This window comes from Eurytemora carolleeae, unplaced genomic scaffold (genome assembly GCF_000591075.1).
Source record: "Eurytemora carolleeae unplaced genomic scaffold, Eaff_2.0 scaffold1675, whole genome shotgun sequence".
Taxonomy (NCBI): domain Eukaryota; kingdom Metazoa; phylum Arthropoda; class Copepoda; order Calanoida; family Temoridae; genus Eurytemora; species Eurytemora carolleeae.
This window is the reverse complement of record NW_019397645.1, coordinates 22822-29019: the sequence shown is the minus strand read 5'-3', so window position 1 is coordinate 29019 and position 6198 is coordinate 22822.

The following is a 6198-nucleotide window of genomic DNA, read 5'->3' as shown; positions in this document are numbered from 1 at the left end:
TGGAGTAAGGATGGAGTAAGGATGGATAAAGGATGAATTAAGGATGGAGTATGTATGGAGTAAGGATGTAGTAAGGATAGAGTAAGGATGGAGTAAGAATTGAGTAAGGATGGAGTAAGGATGGATTAATTATGAATGAAGGCCTGAGTATGGATGGAGTAAGGATGGATTATGGATGGAGTAAGGATGGAGTAAGAATTGAGTAAGGATGGGGTAATGATGGAGTAATGATTGAGTAAGGATGGAGTAAGGATTGAGTGAAGGTGGAGTAAGGATGGAGTAGGAATGGAGTATGGATGGATTAAGGATGGAGTGAGGGTGGAGTAAGGATTGAGTAAGGATGGAGAAAGGATGGAGTAATGATGGAGTAAGGATGGAGTAAGGATGGAGTACGGATGGAGTAAGGATGGAGTAAGAACGGAGTAAAAACGGAGTAAGGTTGGAGTAAGGATGGAGTGAGGGTGGAGTAAGGATGGAGTGAGGGTGGAGTAAGGATGGAGTGAGGGTGGAGTAAGGATGGAGTGAGGATGGAATTATGGTGGAGTAAGGATGGAGTAAGGATGGAGTAAGGATGAATTAAGGATTGAGTATGGATGGATTAAGGATTGGGTAAGAATGGAGTAAGGATGGAGTAATGATGGAGTAAGGATTGAGTAAGGATGGAGCAAGGATGGAGTAAGGATGGATTGAGGGTGGAGTAAGGATGGAGTAAGGATTGAATAAGGATGAAGTAAGACGGAGTAAGAATGGAGTAATTTGGAGTAAGGATGGAGTAAAATGAAAGGGGCACGGGAATGTATAATAATGAAGTTTATAAATTATCACTTTTAGAGATGGGTTTATAAATTTTTTAGATATAAAATAAACACGACAAAGAGCAGGTTTAGGTTTATGTTCAGATTAAACTTTACATAGGTATACATCATAGTTGAACCAGAAGTGGATAGTCAGGTTTAACTCCGAGCTTGGATACTATAGGACTGTCAATCAAACCCCGAGTTCAGCTGAATTACAGGTTGTTTAAAGATACAGATCGAGTAAAAAAAGATAATCTATCGTTTTCAGTTTAAATAGCTACAAATCAGCAAACTCATGTCAACCATAAACCTGGATATATAAAGATGAAATAAATTATCAATATTGAATCTTTTTGTTGCCTCTCTGTTCTTCTCTATTCGGTTGAATGAATCTAATGAATCCAAAAATAAGGTATTTATGAAACGAAAATACACAACATTTCATTTCATTCATTAGTTTTCACACTGGCATCCATACAGCACGAGAAAACAAGCCATTTTTAGTTTAAAATGTTTCCAGGCTTATAGGGACTGTAAGTGTAATTTTCTAGTAACCGTTTATGTGATGATGCCTGATCCACAACGGTACCATTGTAACCTTTATCTGAACAACAATGTGGAAGATTCGTTCGTTTTTCTAGGTTTAAATGTGTTCAACTCTGAGAACTCCTATTTGCGCAAGTAACTGTAGTAGAGAAACCAAATAATCAGTTTTCAAAATTGTAAAACTAGAAATCACATTCATGCTTGATCAGACAGACCTTATCCAGGTACCGTTTTTAATCGGGCAGGCTTTAAAAGGTTAGGTGGGTTCAAATGTAAATATCTGAGGTTTACGCTGTCAGGTTGCAAATATTTAGGAATTAGAAAATAGAGTATGGGATAAGTGCTAAGTTCCTATGAGCAAATATAGTTATGTTTATCAACCTTCATCTATTTTTAAGCATGTTTTGGGAAAAATGAATTACTGGAAAATAATGTTAAAAATTCTATTTTCGACTATTTAGCCAGTTGCGCTTCAGTGATCTACAAACGTAAAATCATAATAAAGAATAAGAAAATATAGAAGACTAAGAAGACTAAAAATAATAAGAATAATAAGAATAATAACAATAGGCAGAAAAAGAGTAAGAAGTATATACATATATGTATTTTATTATCTCTGGACTGAAGATTGATGTTGTGTTGTATAGAATTAGAAAAATAAGAATAAGAATAAAAATAATAAGAATAATAAGTAGAATAAGAATAAGAAAAGTATATATATATATATATACATATCCCTGGACTGAAGATGGATGTAGTGTTGTATGAGGGGAGGAAGGCCAACCACATCAATCTCTAGTCCGAACCACATTCTCATCATTTTCTCGTCCGAACCACATCAAAATCCTCGTCCTTTCAATACGTTTTTTTTAAGTGTCCGATCCTTGAAAATAAATACATTTTTTAAAAATATGGCGACGTTAGGGCATAGATGAAATATCAAATTTTCCCAATTAAATTTTAGATTTGTGTAAAAATGAAAATGCTCCATAAACGATGTTCTACTAAAAAGCGTCTGTAAAGAGCCCTTTCTTTCGCGGAAAATGCCGCAAAACATTCTTAAACTCGATGTAAACAACTTTTTGTAATATTCCAGCTGAATTTTGGTTAGAGATATGACTTACAATTTTTATATGATTAAATAATGTTTGAATTCATAGGGTTGTGACCAATTATTTGTAGCAAATGATTTGAATGATATAAATTGAACATTATTTTTTCTAGAATTTTAAGCATGCGGCAGGCAGTAGTGATCCCTTAGTGGGGACAACAAATCTACCTTATTTGTAAATAAATCAGAAATCAATGATTATTTTGTATGGGTTGAAATGGAAAGATTAAAGACCATGTTCACGCGAATTCTTTGGTATACATTTTTATTTGTGAAAGTTATCCATTTTGGAGGCAGAAGAGATTCAATTTTTAACCTAAATAATGGTTGACATCATTCTCGTGGATTTGAAGATTCCAACATCTCAAAATCCTTGGAAAACTTTATTCTAGTCATGTTTTATGCCCTAACGTCGCCATATTTTAAAAAAATGTGTTTATTTTCAAGGATCGGACACTTAAAAAAAAATAATATTGAAAGGACGAGGATTTCGATGTGGTTCGGACGAGAAAATGATGAGAATGTGGTTCGGACTAGAGATTGATGTGGTTGGCCTTCCTCCCCTCGTTGTATAGAATTATTCATTTGATTACCTTCCACACAAAACTAATCAATTCTCGTCCGTAATCTCCTGAAAAAATGTCAATCTACTTTTTTTGTCAATTATTGCTTAAAGGGACAATACACTCAATGAACAGGTCAGTTCAAGTGAACCCCATTTCAAGAGTTCCATGCTGGATTCACAACGGTACACTTTAAACTTTATCTCAGCAACAGTAAGGAAGATATCAAGTCTTTATTTTTTTGTTTATCTTCATTTGTTAAGTTTTCAAGAGCACTGTTTGACTGTAAAAAAACTAATACAACGGATTGATAAAAGTAGGTTTCAACAAAGAGCTTGGATTTCAAGAACCCCCTGCAGATATGATTGTTTCAAATGTAATTGCTAGAATTGCAGTGACTAAACGTTAAAAATCCGATCTTATAAAAATTTATTTATTTTTGTAAAACAATGTTAATCAGAGATTGGTGCATGATATTGCACATTTCAAAATGCATTTGAAACAATTGGATATTTTACTCTCAATGCATTTATTCAGTTTTTGACCTATCACTTTTATTATAAAAATTCAAAGTTTGCATAAAAAGGATTAATTTAAAAATGCACAAAAAAAGAATGAAAACCTATACGATTCTCTTAAAATTAGTATTTGTACTATTTGTACTATCTGGTTCACAACTAATTTAGTGGCCAAATGCTTTGGTTTAGTTTTACAAATTTTTTTTTAATTAGGGTGGGGTTTTTTCTAAACCCTATTTATTACCACTTTAGGGTCCTTGATACATAGAAAGCGAAGTCTGAAAACAGACTACGAAACAGACAACGAAACAGACAACAAAACAGAGAACGAAACAGAAACGAAACAGACGACGAAATAGACGACGAAACAAGCAACGAAGCAGACTCAAAACATACAACGAAACAGACAACGAAATTATTAAGTAAAATGGGTTTGCACACATAACACCATTGCTGTATTTCTTGAACATTGTACTATTTAAAATTATAGATTGAGTATGAAAGTCATTTTCCTTTTCCAGAGTTTTATGTGTATTTTTTTACTTGTCCTATGTCCTACTCTTTCTAAATATGCCTATCTAAATACGGTAAATAAAGATGAAACTAGGTATTCATGCAGTATGCTTATGAACTCAGGCAGTAAGTATTAAAGCCGAACATTTGGCCTCAAGTAAAAGTTGGATAACAAATTTGAACAGCCTCAGTCTAAACCTTTTCGAGTAATGTCCAAAAAACGTTAGAATGGGTATAACCCCCCCCCCCCGCCCTATAAATAAGGGTAAGAATAATTTATTTCAATTGTTGCTAGAAATGAAATTCGTTATACTGCACTCATTCTTGCAATATGCATGAATGCATGCATGAAAGTCGTCTAAGATCTTGGAATTTAATTTTTATATTCAGTCGTTAACATACATTAACATGTAAAAAGTAAATGCAATCACTATTTGAATTGAATTTAAAAAATACTAAACTACCGTAAGCGTACATTTTAAATGTGCAAAGCTTTTAATTGCAATGTTTAATGTAAAATTCTGTTTTATAAGCGTCTTATTCTTGTAAAAGTCAACACGACTGAACCGATTGGAACCAACTTATGTTTAATATGTTTAATATGGCTATGGAGCCCTTACTTGAAATATTTTTTGTCGACCTTTTTACAAATTCTATCTTTCTTACATATTTAAAGGCATTGGCAGGCAAATCCTTTCAACAAAAGAAGGAAATGCGCAATGTTGCAATATTGAAGACTGCGCATGCAGTTGCACTGTTTATCACATCACATATACCCGGTTGTGTAAGCACTAAGTTTACGAGGCGCTAGAGCGCACTCAGCCTGTTATACGCGCAGGACAGGGTTTTCTTTTTTCAGGTTTCATTTTTTAACTCTAGGCTTGACGAGTCAAATAATACTTTCTGTTCAATTTGATTTAAATACTATGTCCGTGCGTAACAAACAATAGGAGAACTGAACGCTCCGTAAGTTTAATATTATGTAAGCTATTGTACTACTGCAATTACGTCTGCATGTTCTCTGTTTGTGCATGACAAACCGGGATAGAACACAAAAGATAGATACATAACAAGATAGATAGATATCTACAAAGTAGGTCCTGATTTTGCTGATCTGTATACACAGGTAGAGAGAGAGGGGTGGAGTTTAAGTTTACCGAGCCACCGTACCCCCCACTCCTCAATCTGAGCCTCGCATTTTCAGCGAATTGTTCATTTATTTCACGTTAAAACTATTCTTATGTATTTCCATTGCACGTCTTTCTCAAGAAAGTATCATTATTTCTCTTGGACGCGGTTGTTTCTGAAGAGAAAATCAGAAAAAATTCAATTTTAAACTGAATCAAGTTTGGTCCTTTTCTATTCTTATAGTGTTCAAAATGAATTTAATCAGATTAAAATCTTGGAAGATTTATTATAATATTTAAATGCTTTTTTTGGATTTGTTTCCACAAACTGTGATTTTTCAATCCCTATATCTCTGCAACCCGAAGATGTAGATCTTTCGTATTTCAAAATATAAATTCTGACAAATCAAACATTCTAGATCTACAACATCAGGTTGCAAAGATAACGGGATTAGAATATTTGAGTTTGCGTCCAAAACTAATTTCTTAAACTTATATAACAACGACAGCTTGACGTAGTTGTCGAGAAATAAATAAATTTGAAATTGACATTTAGATATTTCGTTCTCATTTTAAGATGATTATCAACTTATTATATTTTAAACTTTAAATATTTAAATATATTCAAGTTTGTCTTATTCTTTTCCTCCACTGAATTACATTTTGAATTTATTCTCATTGAATTTGGAATGAAAGGAAATTTAAACCCTTCAGGGATTCATCCTACTGAGCAGGCTAGGTTTTATAAATCTATCTTATTCCATGGATCCATGGAGCATGTTGGGTTCTATCTCTTATCCATAATTTTTGCTGATTTTTTAAAGTTTTTTCTCTCGTTTTTCTTTCATTGAATATATAATCATCAAGTTCGCTATCTTAGCTAAAATATATTGGGCGACCTAGCCACTTTGTAAATTCATAAATCCATAATTTTTTCTGATTTCTTAAAAGTTTTATCTCTCGTTCTTCTTTCATGGAATATCTAATAATCACGCTTGTTATGTCTTATCTGTAAATATAGAG